This window comes from Tamandua tetradactyla, chromosome 16 (genome assembly GCF_023851605.1).
Source record: "Tamandua tetradactyla isolate mTamTet1 chromosome 16, mTamTet1.pri, whole genome shotgun sequence".
In the NCBI taxonomy this organism is placed as follows: domain Eukaryota; kingdom Metazoa; phylum Chordata; class Mammalia; order Pilosa; family Myrmecophagidae; genus Tamandua; species Tamandua tetradactyla.
This window is the reverse complement of record NC_135342.1, coordinates 39,669,879-39,687,056: the sequence shown is the minus strand read 5'-3', so window position 1 is coordinate 39,687,056 and position 17,178 is coordinate 39,669,879. Positions and strand designations below refer to the sequence as shown.

The following is a 17,178-nucleotide window of genomic DNA, read 5'->3' as shown; positions in this document are numbered from 1 at the left end:
GATCCAGTGAGATCACGGGTGCAGAGCAATCCACCTGGTCCATGGGGCCTGGGTGACGCAGACCCAGTCAGGTCCATGCTGTACCTCCTTGTCCTACTTCTGACCTCAGCTGTGGGCTCGAGCGTCTTACTTCAAACAGCCCAAGTCTCTCAGCGGTTCTGCCTCATATAGGCAGGTGCTTGCCTCTCCAAACAGGCACTTGCTCAAACGTCTATGGCAGGCGCGGAATGGGGACTGATGGATGGGTAGGGAGTTGATGTAATGGGTCACCCTCAGCGACATGGGGAGCCTGAATAAATGCCCTGGGCTCGCATCCTTTGGTGGGAAGAGTCTGTGGTACATGCTCTACAGCTCCCCAGACAGTCCCCAGCATGATAGAGCCCCAGCTGCCCACAGTGGTAACCAGCTCAACACTCTCAGAGTGGCTTTTTTCCCCTTTCCTGTCTTATTCTTTCTGTACCCTTACTCCAGCTTCCTGGGGTTAAACAACCAAGTTGTCAGGTGAATATTTTCTCATGTGCAAACTTTGCTTCCCTCATTCCTTACCCCTTCCTTGTTTCCTGGGAATAACAGAAAGTGTCCCGAGGGCTGTGGCCAAGCCCCAAAGCACGAGGGAGTATTTTCCTAACCCTGTGGTATGTAAGGCAGATAACACTGGTTATCTGCCCTGTGGCCTTGAGGAATGGAGTTGTTTTACATACAGGTCCTGTGCACGTGCACCAGGAGATTATGAACACATTCCCGAGTGTGATAAACAAGTCTTGAGAAGGTGCACAGTCTGGCTCTGGGCCTTCTTTGGTCTCCTCCCATATAACTCCCCTGTAACTTGCTGCACAAAGCAGAACTCTGCTTGGCGTCCACCTGCCACCCTGGACTGTGCCTCCTATCTGTAAGCGTCCCTAAATAAACGCTTGCATGATTTGTTCATGTCTTCCTGAGATGCTCTCTGGGCTCCTGAACAAAGGCAATGACACTCTGGGGCCTGAGCCCGGGTTTCTGAAGCAACACACATGTCTAACCCTCATCTCAGGTTTGCTTTCAGGAGAACCCAGACTGACACACCTGCCATAGAAAGAATCAGACACTTAGGATGTTTCGTTTTTTGTTTTTTCTTTTTACTGCAATTCCCTGAGGACGCAGCTCCATTTCAGGCACCCCCTGGAATAACAGGGACCTTTGGGATACAGGAGTAATCATAGGAGAAAGCAGGTGATGTGTGTCAAAGGTCTTCCTGGGGCTTGGCTTCCTTGTGGAGGGAAGGGGTAGAGGCGAAGGGAGAGGCAGCAGCCCAGGTGATGCCAGTCTGGTTTTTCCCCTGAAGTGGGTTGTTAGGGCTGCCTCTGTGTCAGCCTGTGCAGCAGAGGAGAAACTTCTCCCTGCAGTGCCCACAAGTCTACCTTCTCTTGCTTGCATTTCGGTACTAACTATTGCTACAAAAAGGCTGCTTGGAAAAGCACCCCAAAACTCAATGGTTTAAACCAATGGCTGCTTACCAACAGAGCTCAGTGGCTGACACCATGCCCTAGGCCAGGCAGCAGTGCCCAACCAGCCTCTCCTCCTTCTGGTGTGGGCCCACTGCCCGGGCTCATCCTTCTCAAGGCCAGGGCAGGGGCACAAGAGTGGACAAGCCCTGTCCTGCAAGTGCTTTACAGATCTCTGTGGGTCATGTCTGCTGGCATCTCAGTGGCCAGAATAAGCCACAAGTCACATGGCTGAGTCCAGACGAGAGATTCTGCCCTGAAGCGGCTTCTGCTGCAGATTTGATTGCAAAGGTGATTGGTATAAGGCAGGGGGAGGAATTGGAGGCAGGAAGTAGCCACCTACCCTCAGGGAAGGGTCTCCAGTTTCTCCCACATGGAGAGCCTTTCTCTACAAAATGACTTGGTCAACTTCAGTGAGTGACCCCCTGACCTTTAGGCTTAGGGATTCCACCATTAAACTCTAACCTGAGCAAAGTATGCTTCCTCCTCTAACTTTGTACCTGTTTGATTAGGACAATCCACCAGCCTGAGGTGCAGAGGCAGCCCTTTCACCTTTATTTTCTGCCTAATTGCCCCTCTGACCTAGCAGGAAGCACAGTGCTCACCAACACCCTGATTTGGCATGGCTGGGCCCTTTTGGCTAACCCGCTGCCGTGGTTTGCACTCCCAGAAGGCAGCTCTGCATGAAGGTGGCACTCCACTCCCGGCCCTCCCAGGACTGACCTACACACCTGACACCAGTCTAGACTCAGCTTACATCATGGAAGTTACTTTTCTGTGACCCTGTCTTTTTCCACCAAGACCATCTTAATCCTCCCAAGCATTCTTATCACGACGGCTCTGAAAAGGAGAATTGGTCTTTGTACTTTGCCTCCCATCAGGCTCCTTAGCCACCAGGCAGTGTGCCACAGTGTGTTCTGTCACACCTCGTCTTGTCTCCCATTTGCACGGCTGGGATGGCCCTCAGAGACTCTTCACAGAAACCGAAAGCCATGCTTCAAAGTGACCTTTGTTCACTCTGCACTGAGAAGCTTGGCTGGCAGCTCTTCTGGAAAACCAACAAAATCATTTTCCATTCCATCTGACCAGGCACCATGTAGATGCATTTGTTTATATTCTGCCAAAGGTTGTGTTTGAACTCACCTCAGGTGAGAAGAGGTTGGAAATCTTTAGGCCCAGACAGTCAGTCCCTGGGGCCAGTTTTGCTGATACCTCAGGATTCTACACTATGAGAAAGAATCCTTTTGCTCATTTTCCCATTGCCCCTCATTCTGGGTATATGGCTGGCCCTACTTGTGCACCCCACCTGCTATCCTTGTGCTCTGAGTTCCACATATCCCCCGCTCCAAAGCTGCCTTGAAAAAGCATCATGAAGATCAGGCTGGTGGAAGGAGGACAGAAGAGTCATGGGTGGGAGAACCTTAAAGCTCTAAACATTTAGGCATCGGTGGCTGATTTAAGACCATCCTAACTTTCCAGCTGTTTTGGTGCACTAGCTATCCAGCAAAGAATAGATCGAATACAATTTGTGCCAACAATGGTACAATAGGTCTCTACCCAAAATATGGCCTTGAAGTTGGCAATAGTGTAGGGAGTTTTGGGAATCTATTAGGAAGCTTAGCTTCTCCCTCACCTTAGGATGTGTAAATGTTTTTATGAAAGTATATCTGTGCAAAATTGTCTCAAAATTATAAAGAAGAGAAGATGTCTGATCAGGGAGAGGCAGGGCTCACTTTCGTCTCAGAGAAACAACTAGGGATCAGGTAGAAACTGTCCGCAACAATGGATCTGGGGTTCTGGAGATTGGGGGTGTGCTCTCTGACACCCAGGAAAGTGCAGGATGAGGAGACGGAGAAGCTGCAATGAGAGAATGTAGCCCCCCTCAACCGTAGCTCCTGGCACTCATCTCCCACGCTGGATGTGTCTGGATGTGCCTTTGGTGGGCAGGCAGCTCCAGTCTGAAAGGGCAGTGGGGGCCAACCTTCCCAAGAACAGGGAAGGGCATGATCTAGCACTGTGCTCACTTTTGGCCAGCAAATTTAGTCTTCTGGAACCACCAGTGTTTTAAAGGTGTCCTAGCCAACTTGGCCACACCCTTGCCTGGAGCTAAGAGCCAGCCTTCTGAAAACTGAGGGGAATAGGTAGCCCAAGAGTGCCATCTGCTGGCAGGTGAGGAAAACACATCTAAAAGGCTTTTGGGCTAAGAGGGTCATATGCTGGGTAGGAGGAAAGTACACTCTTGGGAAGTAGAATTAAAGGCTTTTAAGAATCTTTACCTGACCTTCTCCTGTGGGGCCCTGTGTAGCTGTTGTGAGCCCCTTTTGTGGGTCCCTGGTCCAGCCTTGGTTGGGTAATACTGACGAAGCAAGTGTCAAAGGAAGAGCATTAACACAAATCCAATAACAACAAAAGATTTAACAAAAGAGAGACTCTGACCTTCAGAGTAAACTCACCTAGGTAATGGATTAATCCCAGATATCAGCAAAAAATAATAACCATATTAAGAAGCAGGAAGATAAAGCCCAGTCAAAGGAGCAAATAAAAAGTTGGAAGAGACACAGAATCTGGAAAAACTAATCAAAGATACTCAAATAAATCTCTTAAACTAATTCAAGGAGATGGCTAAAGAGATAAAGGAGATTTAGAAGACTGGGTGAGCATAAAGAAGGATTTGAAAGCATGCAAAGAAAAATAATAGATCTTATGGGAATGAAAGGCACAATAAATGAAACTAAAAATACACTAGATGCACACAATGGCAGGTTTGAGCAGGTAGAAGAAAGAATCAGAGTACTAGAAGACAGAACATTCAAATTCAAACAGACAAAAGAACAGAGCGAGAAAAGAATGGCAAAAATTGAGCAGGGTCTCTGGGAAATGAGTGACAACACAAAGCACATGAACATTTTGTGTCATAGGTGTGCTTAAAGGAGAAGAGAAGAGAACAGGGGTAGGAGGAATGGTTGAGAAAATAGTGGCTGAGAACTTACCAGCTCTGATGAAAGGCATTGATATCCAGATCGAAGAAGCACAACGTACCAAACTGAATAAATCCAATTAGAACTGCTTCAATTAGAATTACATACTAATCAGCATGTCAAATGTCAAAGACAAAGAGAATTCTGAAAGCAGCAAAAGAGAAGTGGCTCATCACATACAAGGGGTGCTCAATAAAACTAAGTGTTGATTTCTCATCAGAAACCACAGAGGCAAAGAGAGAGTTGAGGGTGAAGGCTGGAGCCCGACACTTCCCATCTACTCCCACTATGGGACAGGTTTTAGCAGGTAGAGGGCTGGAGTGAGAGGTTAGGATAGAATATGTGGCTCCCATATCAATGAAAAAAAAATTACCCTCCATGTCTAGAGACACTCAGGGCTCCATGATTTTAATCTTCCTTGGTGAAATCCAGGGAGCCACTGGCCCAGAGCCCCTACAGTCCTGGTCAGGGGTGGCCAGCAGGGCTTTTGGAGAGACTTCACTCCCCTTTGGGGGCTTGACGCATTCTCAGGCCCAGTACCTGCCTTCCTGCACCATGGACAGGGCGCTGGCAGCTCTTTCTATCCTCAGGGCTCCTTTGGTCTTTGGGGGCATTCCGGCTCCCAGTGCCCCGACTCTCTACATTGATGACAGGTTCTGGTGGCTTCTGCTCCAAGTGACCCCGAGGTGGCTGGTTACCATTCAAGCCACTGCCAAAGCTATGAGCCATGGCTTATTCCAGTGTCTCCTTGCTTTCTCCTCCTCTGTAACTCTGCCACGGTTATTAAAGACAAGAAAGGCAGCATTCATCCTCTGGGGCCCTGTGCTCATTATCCTAAACCCTGACCATCTTTTTTCTAATAAAACTATTATAACTAGTGGAGTTTGGGGAAACGTTTTGGGCTGCGAGGCTGTCAGCTCTTCTACTATGCACCTAGTAATAAACTCTTTCTCTCTTTGAAACCCTGGTGTCTCAGAAATTGGTTATTGAGCACACTGGGCAAAAGAATCCATGGTCTTTGTCCGGTAACACCTTCAGAGTTAAAGTCTGGGAGACAGACTTGCCTGGGAAAGCAATTCACTGTCCCTATCATAATTCAATACAAAAGGGACCTACCTTTCTCCAGAAGAAACAAAACAAAACGAAACAAAACACCAGTATCCCCCAAAGCAGGAGTACATCAAAAGTATTTAACCTCTTATCCCCAAATTCCTGAAAACCAGACCTGCATCTTAATTCTGCATACATTTCCACCTAGATTCTCAGTTTGTATTAGCCTTTGATGGAAAGGGTCTGTCGAGACAGTCCTGACCCAGCTCACCTGTCCTGCCCCCAAATTCAGGGACAGTCCTCACCTTTTTGGGAATGCGCTAGCACAGGACCTAGCCCTCCTGCATTTGGAGTCTAGCACCCCCCGTCAGTATGTAGATGATTTATTAATATGCAGTCTTCCAAGAGAAGCCTCCAACAGGGCCACCATGGCAACCCTTAATTTCCTAGTCAAAGGAAGTTATGGAGTTTCACCTTCTAAAGCTCAGATTGCCTTACAAAATGTTCTTTACTTTGGGTTTGTCCTCACCCCAGGGGAGTACTCTCTGTCATTTGAGAGAATCCAGGCTATCCTCTCAGTGTCACCTGCTGAGATGTAAGCCCAAACCAAAATATGAAAAAGTAAGCATTAAAAGGCAGCAAACAAATCGCAAAACTGTTATTGTTTCAAGCGTATTAGGTGTAGTCTGACAAGTTTTATTTTGGTGGTAATTGTACATTGTGAGATGTTTGCTTTGGAGACAGCTTCCAAAATTATTTTGATAGCTTAAGTATGAAGGATATAAATAATGTGTTTTTTTATTAAAAGGAAAAAGAGTGTAGTTTTTTCTTAAGAGTGAATGGTTCTTATAGAAGGACGAAAATGTATGACAAAACTTGAATGTATATTAAAAGTTTAAGAAGTTTGCAGAAAGAAAAATTGTGTTAATGTTAAGGGAAGTTTAATGGGTCTAATGCAAAACTAAAACTCAGTTTTCTGTTAAGGTGACAATGTTTTCTTAAATTATTATTCCATCTTCAGTATGGAGTTTTCCTTAAGACTTTTTGTAAAAAGCAAAAAGTCTATAGTTTGACAAAATAACTTCTTATGTCTGTGTTCTGTCTTTTCCTCAACTTTAATTAAATAAAAAACAAACAAATATTGTTTTAAATCTAACCACCTTTAACACTTTTCTTTCTTAAGGTCCACGCTAAAAAATATATGTATCTTTTATTCCAAACAGTTGCAATTCTTTCACTTTATAAAATTAAGTGCTAAGAATATAAAAATTAATTTAAGTTGCACAATATATGTTACAGTATAATTAAATTTCACTATCTATTGCATTGTTTCACTCTAATGCTTCTCTAAAAGTGTTCTCTGTAAACGACAAATAAGAAATTCATCTTCAACAAAAAGAAACTTTTAAAGAAGCAAGGCAAGTATATAAATTATGTTCTACCTGTTAATGTAACCCTCGTTATATTAAAAAAGAAACTAAACCTCTGTTTTAATTAAAGTATTTTGCAAATGTGTTCCATCTTCAAGTAACTCTAGCCTCCCATGGAATATTCTCCCACTGTCTTCAGTTAACAGGAACAATTAAATAATAACTGTCCATCACCTATGTCCCCCAAAATGGTAACTACCTAATTCTAATACTTTCTATAACTATTCCCTCTCTGTTCCATATGTTATCTCTGTTGTCAGAGTACATCTAAACAGGACCTGCCCATCTATGACATATGTTTAAAACAGCTCAATCTGGATAATTACTAATGGTGGCATCCTGGACAACAGAACTTCTTGAATTCAACTGCACACAAGCAGACAGGATGGCTGTGCACATACAAGAGTGACTGGGACATTACTATATGACAAAAATAAATGAACAGACAGGCAAATCGGCTCTAAGCAAGCCGGAGCATACCTGCCTTCCCCCAAATGCTATTGTTTTCTCATTTCTTAACATTGCAAGCTGTAACCCTATAACCTCTACTTCCACACTCAGGGACATATGCAGAAGAGGTGGTGGAAAGATTGTAAGAGGGGGGAAATGGGGTGGATTGTAACACAATACTATTTTTGCATTTCCCAATATACCTCAACCCTTCCAACATTGTCAGCAATGATGCATATTTCTACATGTACTCTCTCAAATCTGTGAAAGTATAAAAGATTTATCCCTCAACTCCCTTTAAGACTAAAAGGATTGAATTCTTTCAGGATGGGATAGAAGCAGGTTAAAATAGGACAACTGTGAGTCTCTGGTTTCTTATTCAGCTCTGAATATCTAGTTCCAAAGGAACTAATACAGAGCTGAAAACTTCCTGGTACAAAAATTTCCCTAAAGTCCCCAAGCCTCCCCAAACCATTGGAACCTCACCAATCTACAAAAGCTTGTGTAATTCTCCCCCAAAGCAAACTCTTAGTTAATAATAGGAAGCATAGGGGTCATAAAGATTGTTAACAATTTGCCCAAAGATAAACCATGAATTCTGCTAGCTATCTCTACCTAGAATAAAGGAGACACCTAGTAGTCAAAGATTACTGTGGAAACCAGGCCTGCATTAACCTCTCTAATGTGTACTCTCTCTCTCTCTCTCTCTTTTTTTCTCGCATGGGCAGGCACTGGGAATCAAAGCTGGGTCTCCAGCATGTCAGGTGAAAATTCTGCCACTGAGCCACCATTGCACCACCTTCCTCTCTCTTTTTTATAAACTTCTCCTTTTATATACTTTGCTACTTATTCCTAAAAAAAAAAGAAGTGTAAAAAGAGAGGTAAAAATAAGCTATGACATCTGAAAACCAAAGAATAACAACATTGGATGATCATGAATTAAACTCCCTAATCAAAAGACCCAGACCAGCAGAATGGATAAAAAATACGAGCCATCAATATACTATCTACGAGAGACTCACCTCAGACTCAAGGATACAAATAAGTTGAAAGTGAAAGTCTGGAAAAAGATATTCTATGCAAACAATATCCAAAAAAAAAAAAAAAAAGCTGAGGTAGCTATGCTAATATCAGACAAAATAGACTTTAGATGCAAATCTGTCAGTAGGAGACAAGGACATTATATATTAATAAAAGGGTCACCCCACCAAGGAGAAAAAACAATCATAAATATATACGTAACTAACCATGGTGCCCCAAAATACATGAGGCAAACACTAGCAAAATTGAAGGGAGAAATAGACGTATCTAAAATAATATTTGGAGACTTCAGTACACCACTCATATCAATAAATAAAATATCTAGACAGGGAATCAATAAGGAAATAAAGAACTTGAATAATTTGATAAATGAGCTATACCTCATAGATATATACAGAGCAATGTGCTCCAAAGCAGCAAGATATACATCCTTCTCAAGTGCTCACAGATTATTCTCCAGAATAGCGCACATGTTGGGTCACGAGACAAGTCTTAATAAATTTTAAAAGATTGAAATTATACAAAACACTTTCTCCAATCATAATGGAATGAAGCTGGAAGTTGACAACAGGTAGAGAACTGGAAAATACACAACTCTGTGGAGGTTAAACAACACATTCTTAAACAATCAGTGGGCCAAAGAATAAATTGCAAGAGAAATCAGTAAATATCTCAAGATGAATTACAATGAGAATACAGTCTCTCAAGACTTTTGGGATTCAGTGAAGGCAGTGCTGAGAGGGAAATTTATAACCCTAAATACATAGATTTAAAAAGAAGATAGAAGAGCCATCAGAACCAACAGAGCCCATACAGCTAGAGACCTTCGGAGATGAAGAAGGAAAACACACCCGGGGGAGTTTCATGAAACAAGAAGCTGGAAGAGAAAGCTAATTAGTATAAAAGGACAGCTCTTCACAGAGCATGCTTAGAAGGACATTTGACAATTGTGGAGAAGTTAATGGAAGCTGGAGCCCAGATCGAATTCTGTGATATGCTTGAATCCACAGCCATGCACAGGGCAAAAATGTGGAGGAAACCTGGATGTCTTAAAATTGTTGCTGAACAAAGGAGCAAAGATCAGCCTCTGAGATAAGTTTCTGAGCACAGCACAGCATGTGGTCATCAGGACTGGCCACTAAGAGTGTGCAGAGCATCTCATGGCCTGTGAGGCGGACCTCAATGCCAAAGACTGTGAGGGAGATACACCCATGAATGATGCTGGGAGACTGAATCTCTATAAAATGATGAAACTCCCGATTATGTATGGTGCCAACCTCAACATCAAGAACTATGCTGGAAGACCCCAATGGATCTGGTGCTCCACTGGGGAATGGAACCAAAGCAATATTCGACAGTCTCAAAGAAAACTGTTACAAAACCTCTTGCATAACTACATTCTAAGGGAAACGACAGATTCTTTCACAAGCTTCTGTTCGCTGGTATTTGGGGGCCTGGCCCTAAACAAGAACCAGCTAAAAAATCCAGCTCCACTATATCAACCTGCTGTAAACCTGTGCCTAATGAAGCTTAGAGAAAGCACAACACTGTGAGTATTTTAAATTCCCATAAGTTTAACTAAACTCTATTTGTAATTTTTTCTAGTTTATTTATTTACTTACATTGATGCCACCGATCAAATCTTTTATGGTTATCTATTTGGTGGGCAAAGCTTAATTGTACATAATATTTCTGAAACTTTCTTATATATTGTTCTTAAACCAAATCAATGAGCATTGCTCTAAGCCTCTACTCATGTGTCAGCATGTGTAAAAGATTTCAAAGTACTTATAAAAGATGAAGTTGATCATGGCAGCCCTCTTTTCTCCTGAATTTTTAAGCTGAAGTTTAAATGAATGCAATGGAAGGCATGTAGTGACAAGAAAGGAAATAAAATATAATGGAAGTGATTCTGTGAGAAGGCAGTAAAGTCAGTCATTTTACCCCTGGCCTGGCTTCTCTTTTTTTAAATCAAGTCATGCACTGTTCTAGTTTGCTAGCTGCCAGAATGCAACACACCAGAGACAGATTGGCTTTCAATAAATGGGGATTTATTTAGTTAATGTATAGTTCTTCAGAGGAAAGGCAGCTAACTTTCAACTGAGGTTCTTTCTTACATGGGAAGGCACAGGGCAATCTCTGCTGGCCTTCTCTCCAGGCCTCTGAGTTCCAACAACTTTCCCGGGGTGATTCCTTTCTGCATCTCCAAAGACCTGGGCTGAGCTGTGAGTGCTGAGATGAGGTATGCTGAGCTGCTTGGGCTGTGCTACATTGAGTTCTTTCATTTAAGCACCAGCCAATTAAGTCAAACGTCATTCATTACAGCAGGCACGCCTCCTAGCCGACTACAGATGTAATCAGCGATAGATGAACCTTCACATACCATTGGCTCATATCCACAGCAATAGAATTAAGCATCTTCAACTAGCCAAGTTGACACCTGAATGTCACATGCACTGTACCAAAGTGAAGGGAATGTCTTGAGTGTAAGTGTAGGGCAGTGGAAGGAGTGGGCTATTGTAAACTGGGTTGAACATACTTGAATTTGCTCAGGCAAAGGTGAAAATAAATGAAAACTATAAATGTGTAAATGTATATTGTGTTGTATGTATACTTTATATTCATAATAAAAACAAACTCTAAACCTCAAAAAAAGACAGAGCTAAAATTTAAAAAGCTAGAAAAAAATAGCAAACTAATCCCAAAGCAAGCAAAGTAAATGAACTTGAGAATAAAATAGCAATAGAAAGAATCAGCAAAGTCAAAAGTTGTTTCTTTGAGAAGCTCAATAAAGTTGACAAACCTTTAGCTACACTGAAAAGAAAAAGAGAGATAAGATGCAAATAAATAAAATCAGAAAATGGGGGCATTACTATTGACTCCACCGAAATAAAAGAGATCATAAGAGGATACTTTGAACAACTGTATGCCAACAAATGAGACAACTTAAATGAAATGACAATTTTCTAGAAATACATGAACAACCCACACTGAGTAAAGAAAAAACAGATCTCAACAAATCAATCACAAATAAAGAGATTGAAATAGTCATCAAAAACCTTCCAACATAGAAAATTCCAGGACCAGATGACTTCACAAGTGAATTTTACAAATCTTTCCAAGGAGAATTAATAGCAATTCTGCTCAAACTCTTCCAAAAATTGAAGAGGAGGGAACCCTACCTAACTTATTCTACGAAGCCAACATCACCCTAATACCAAAAACAGATAAAGACATTACAAGAAAGGAAAATTACAGAGCAATTTCTCTAATGAATACAGATACAAAAATTTTCACCTAAATACCTGCAAATCAAATCCAAATCCACATGAAAAGAATTATACACCATGATCAAACGGGATTTGTCCAAATTGTGCAAGGGTGGTTCAAATCAAGAAAATGAATCAATGTAATTCATCACATTGACAAATCAAAGTAGAAGAACCGATCATATCGATTGATGTGGAAAAGGCATTTGACAAATGTTTGATAAAAACACTTCAAAAGATAGAAAGGTAGAGGAAATTTTCTCAACATGATAAAGGGCATATATGAAAAACCCACAGTTAATATCATTCTCAATGGTGAAAGACTGGAGGCTTTCCTGTTGAAATTGGGAACAAGACAAGGATGTCCACTGTCATCACTCTTATTTAACATTGTGCTAGTGTTCTAGTTAGAGTAATTAGGCAAGGAAAATAAATAAAAGACATTCAAATTGGAAAGGAAGAAGTAAAACTTTCACTATTTGCAGACAATTTGATCCTATACCTAGAAAGTCCTGATAAATCTTCAAACTAAGTTACTGGACCTCATAATTGGATTCAGCAAAGTGATGGGATAGAAAATTAACACTCAAAAATCAGTAGTGTCTCTACATATTCGTAATGAGCAATCTGAAGGGGGAAATCAGGAAAAAATTCCATTTACAATTGCAACTAAAAGAATCAAATAACTAGGAATATATTCAAGAATGTAAATGATCTGTGTTTAGAAAACTGTAAAATTTCTTTGCTAAAAGAAATCAAAGAAGGCCTAAATAAATGGAAAGACATTCCATGTTCATGGATTGGAAGACCAAGTATTGTTAAGATGCCAATTCTATTCAATTTGATTTACATATTAACACAATCCTAATCAAAATTCTGAAGACCTAAATAGAAAAAGCCAGAACCATAAAACTCCTAGAAGAAAATGTATGGACGCATTTTCAAGATCTTGTGGTAGGAGGTGGTTTCTTAGGCCTTACATCCAAAGTACAAGCAATGAAAGAAAAAATAGATAAATGAGAACTCTGCGAAACTGAACAAGTTTGTGCGTCAAAGGACTTTGGCAAATGGGTAAAAAGGCAGTTTACTCAATGGGAGAAAATATTTGGAAAACACATATCCAATAAGTATGAACAAATGGAGCCTCAGCAAGGTTTAATATTCAGGATATATAAAGAGATCCTACAACTCAACAATAAAAAGACAAACAACGCAAGTACAAAGTGGGCAGAAGACACGAGTAGACATTTTTCCAAAGGGGATATGCAAATAGCTGTAAAAGTTCATGAAAATATGTTCAACCTCAGCATTACTAGCTATTAGGGAAATGCAAATTAAATCTATGAGCTATCATTTAACACCTATTTGAATGACCATTATTAAATTAAAAAAAAACACAACAGAACTGCATGTGTGTGAAGATGTGGAGAAATAGGAAAACTTACTCATTGTTGGTGGGAATATAGAATGGTGTGGGCATTCTGGAAGGCAGTTTAGCAGGTCCTCAGTAAGCTAAGTATAGAAATACCATATGATCTGTCAATACTACTACGAAGCAAATACTCAGAAGAACTGAAAGCAGGGATGTGAACACACATTTGCATACTGATGTTCATAGCAGCATTATTCACAATTGCCAAAAGATGTCCAGGTGTCCATCTGTTGATGATGGATAAATAAAATGGGTTATAGACATAAGATGGAATATTGTGCAGGTGTAAGAAGAAATGAAGTCATGATGCATGTGACTACATGGGTGAATCTTGAGGACATTATGTTGAGTGAAATAAGTCATACACAAAAGGACAAATGTTCTTTGAGATTACTATATGAACTAAATAAAATCAACAAACTCACAGTGTTAATATCTAGAACATAGGTTACCAAAAGATAGAATGAGGGCAGGAAATGGGGAACTGATGCTTAATTTGTGAAGAATATGTAATAAGATTGATCATAAATATTTGGAAATGGAAGGAAGTGAGGAGAGCACATTATAGTAAGTATAACTAACAGTGATGATATGTTGGTGCAAATGTGATAGAAAGGGGAATTTTAGGCTTGTGTATGTCACTAGAGTGAAAGCCAGAGTATGAAACATGAGACTATATAATATAGTGAACACTCTTCACAGTGAAAATGTTCTAGAATTGATTGTTGTGATGAATGCTCAACTCTGTGAATATACTAAAAGGCAGTGATTGTATAGAATGTGAATTTATCTCAATCAAACCTCTGAAAATTATAAAGAAGGTGAATTTTGTCTGCCTCTGTCTCCATTTTCAGTTTCCTTAACCCCAAAGCACTTCTGTTCATCCAGTTTAGTAGCACATTCCTTTGATTTTTTTGTCAATCATCTATTCACTGATCCATCTAATATCTGTCTGGTACTTAATGACCAAGCTGTGCTGGATGCTGACACCACGTATTACCAGATGCTCGTTATGCCCCACCCATATCCCCTTGTCCTGTCCCTGAGGCCATCTGCAGCTTTGGTGAACATTTCCATACAAGCTGATGGCTTCCTAACTTGAGTACTGGTATCACCGTTTGAGGCTTTTTCCCAAAGGAGCTTGCTCAGCCCGTAGATAGAGAAGCCCAAGAGGCATGAGGGGTTAACAGGGTAACCTTTAGCCAGTTAGGGATGGAAACTTGCCCAGCTTCCTTGACTCTTGGTAGGATCATTCAGAGGTGTATTCTATGGAGTCTTTCTGACAGTCCCCAGTAGGACTGGTCCTTGTTCACCACAGGGGTGACCCGTGCATTGTCATCCATACACTGGCTTTTCTTCCTTCTCTATTTCACTTCCCCATTCCTTCATTGTGATTCTTGGGATCATCCCCCAAATTAACTGCATAGTTACAGGTTCTTGTTTCAGAGTCTGCTTTTGGTGAATCCAAACTAAGCAATAGGAAAAACAGACATGCATAGATAACTAAACTCAAGACCCAGTATGAGAATTATAAAGCGTTCTGGATACTCAGGGAAGGGGGGAAACATTTTTTTTTTCTTTAAAATAAAGCTGATACCTGAACATAATTGAAAAAACTCGAACAGTTATAAAATTTTTAAAAATTGAAACTGCAACCTTTGGTTTCATCTCTCCTATCTCCTCGTCCCACATTTTAAAGCCATTTCTTCAGGATTTACCATAGTATTTCTAAAGACTGTTCTTAAACTATTCTTGTGGTGGATGAGAATTTAGTCTTCTTTCCTCTTTACTTCCCCCTCCTTATTCTCAACATTGTTTATTTCCATTATTGTACACTTTTTTCTTAATGCTTACTACCATTTTTTTTTCATTTTATAATTTCCACATACCTGTTGATAATTCTTCCCTCCTGGACCATCTAATTTTCTTGCTTCATCTGGACTGATCATTTTCTAGGTCTGCTATACCATTGTGTTTTGGGGACATCTTTTGCTGTTATGTTAACTTGCTAGCTGCCAGAATGCAGTATGCCAGAAATGGAGTGGCTTTTATGAAGGGGAATTCAATAAGTTACACATTTATAGTTCTGAGCCTATGGAAATGTCCAAACTAAGGCATCCAGGGATTCAAGAAAGGCTGATGCATCTGGAACACCTCAGTCAGCTGGGAAAGCACATTGATCCCTTGCTGGTCCTGTGTTCCTGGGCTCTGTTGCCTTCAACCTCTGTTCCTGTAGGTGTACCTCACTTTGCTTCTCCACAGCTGCCTTTCCTCTCTTGACTTTTCTTGGCTCTCTCCAGGTTCTGGTTTGCTTAACATCTCATGGCAATGTCTGCTGGGCTCCAGGCATCTCCAAATATCTGTGTCTCTGTTCTCCTAGTGTCTGCCTCTGTGTCAGCTCCACTGTGAAGTTTCTGTCAGCTCTGAGGCTTCTGTTGTCTCTGTCATTCTCGTAATTTCTCCAAAATGTTCCCTCTTGTAAAGGATTCCAGGAAACTATTAAAGACCCACCTTGAACGGGTAGAGTCACATCTCCATCTAATCAAAAGTTGATATCCACAGTTAGGTGTGTCACATCTCCATGGAGATAATCTAATAAAAAAATCCAACCTACGTTGTTGAATCAGGATTAAAAGAAATGTCTGCCCCCACAAGATGGACTCAGGATTAAAACATGGCTTTTCTGGTATTAAAACATGGCTTCTATAGGGGACCTCATCCTATAATAGCTTGCTGGGAAGGGGGAATATTATTGGTACATGTGATGGTTAGGTTGATGTGTCAACTTTGCCAGGTAATGGTGCTCAGCTGTTGGGTCAAGTAACAATAGTAACTAATTGTTACTATGAGGACACTCAATGGACTTAAATCATAAGTCAGTTGATTGCATCTATGACTGATTACATCTACAATCAAGTGAAGAGATTGCCCTGAAAAATGAAAGAAATCTCATCCAATCAGTTGAAGGATTTAAAAGGAGAAGTGATGATTTCAGCAGTCAGAAGAGAGAATTTTGATCTCTATTTCAGGCAACCAACTTCTCCTGGGGGATTCATCAAAAACCTTCACTGGATTTCCCAGCTTGCAGCCTGCCCTATGGATTTTGTTGTTGATTAGGTGTGAAGCATTTCTGGACATTTGTTGTGGATTAGATATGAAGGCATCCCCTAAACAATGCTAGAAACCAGGATACCAGGGAGCAGTCTGGTTGGGGCACTGGGCAATTACTACAGCGTGAATCCAAAGGCAACTCATGTTACTTTTTTTTTTTGGTCTCTTTATTCTGTTATTTATTGATTTATTTTTCTTTCCCTATTCACAGGGATTGAACCGTTCTGTTTTAATTATGTTAGTGAATTTAACTTCAAAAAGAATATATTTATGTTATTAGTAAGTACTAATTTTATACAATTTAAATGGTACCAAAAGACTTATAGAAAAATAGGCAATTTATAGTGCAGCTACTGTTTCCATTTCTTATATATCCTTCCAGATATAGTCTATGCATATACAAGCATATATATGTATATTCCTTGAAAACAGCAGCAAGGAAGACTAACACAAAACTACGGCACACTGCCCCAAACCTTGTGGAGCATTTCTCGCTACCTGTCCTTGTGGAGTTTGCATTTTTATGTAGGAGACAGACACTTAGCATGATGATGTTTCAAGACGCCATGGGAGGCAGGCAAGGCCTTTCTGAGTAGTTGAGACCTGCAGGAAGACAGGAGCAAACAGGTAAAAGGAGGACAGGCTTGTGCTCCCCACAAAACGAGCATCAGGCCCGAAGACTTTGAAGGGCAAACAGAGTGAGAGGTATCTGCCAAGGGGAGCCAAAGGCTGGATTGTGGAGGGTTTGAACGTATGGCTGTGACTGGCTATTTTTCCTCTTGAAGAGTAGAGGATAAGTCGCCTAAGGGGCAAACCCTGTCCATCGAGGGAAAACAGAAATAATAAAAAAGACATTCATTGAGTGCTGAGTATGTTCCAGATACTCTTCTAAGTACTTCACATGTATTAACTCCTTTAACCTTCACAGCAACCCTA

The 17,178-nt window shown here is 40.9% G+C and overlaps 1 pseudogene; it reads left to right on the top strand.

The window, feature by feature from the left end:
* The first annotated feature begins 280 nt into the window (after positions 1-280).
* LOC143658425 (uncharacterized) lies at positions 281-9,834 on the top strand (annotated as a pseudogene).
* Positions 9,835-17,178: the final 7,344 nt, after the last annotated feature.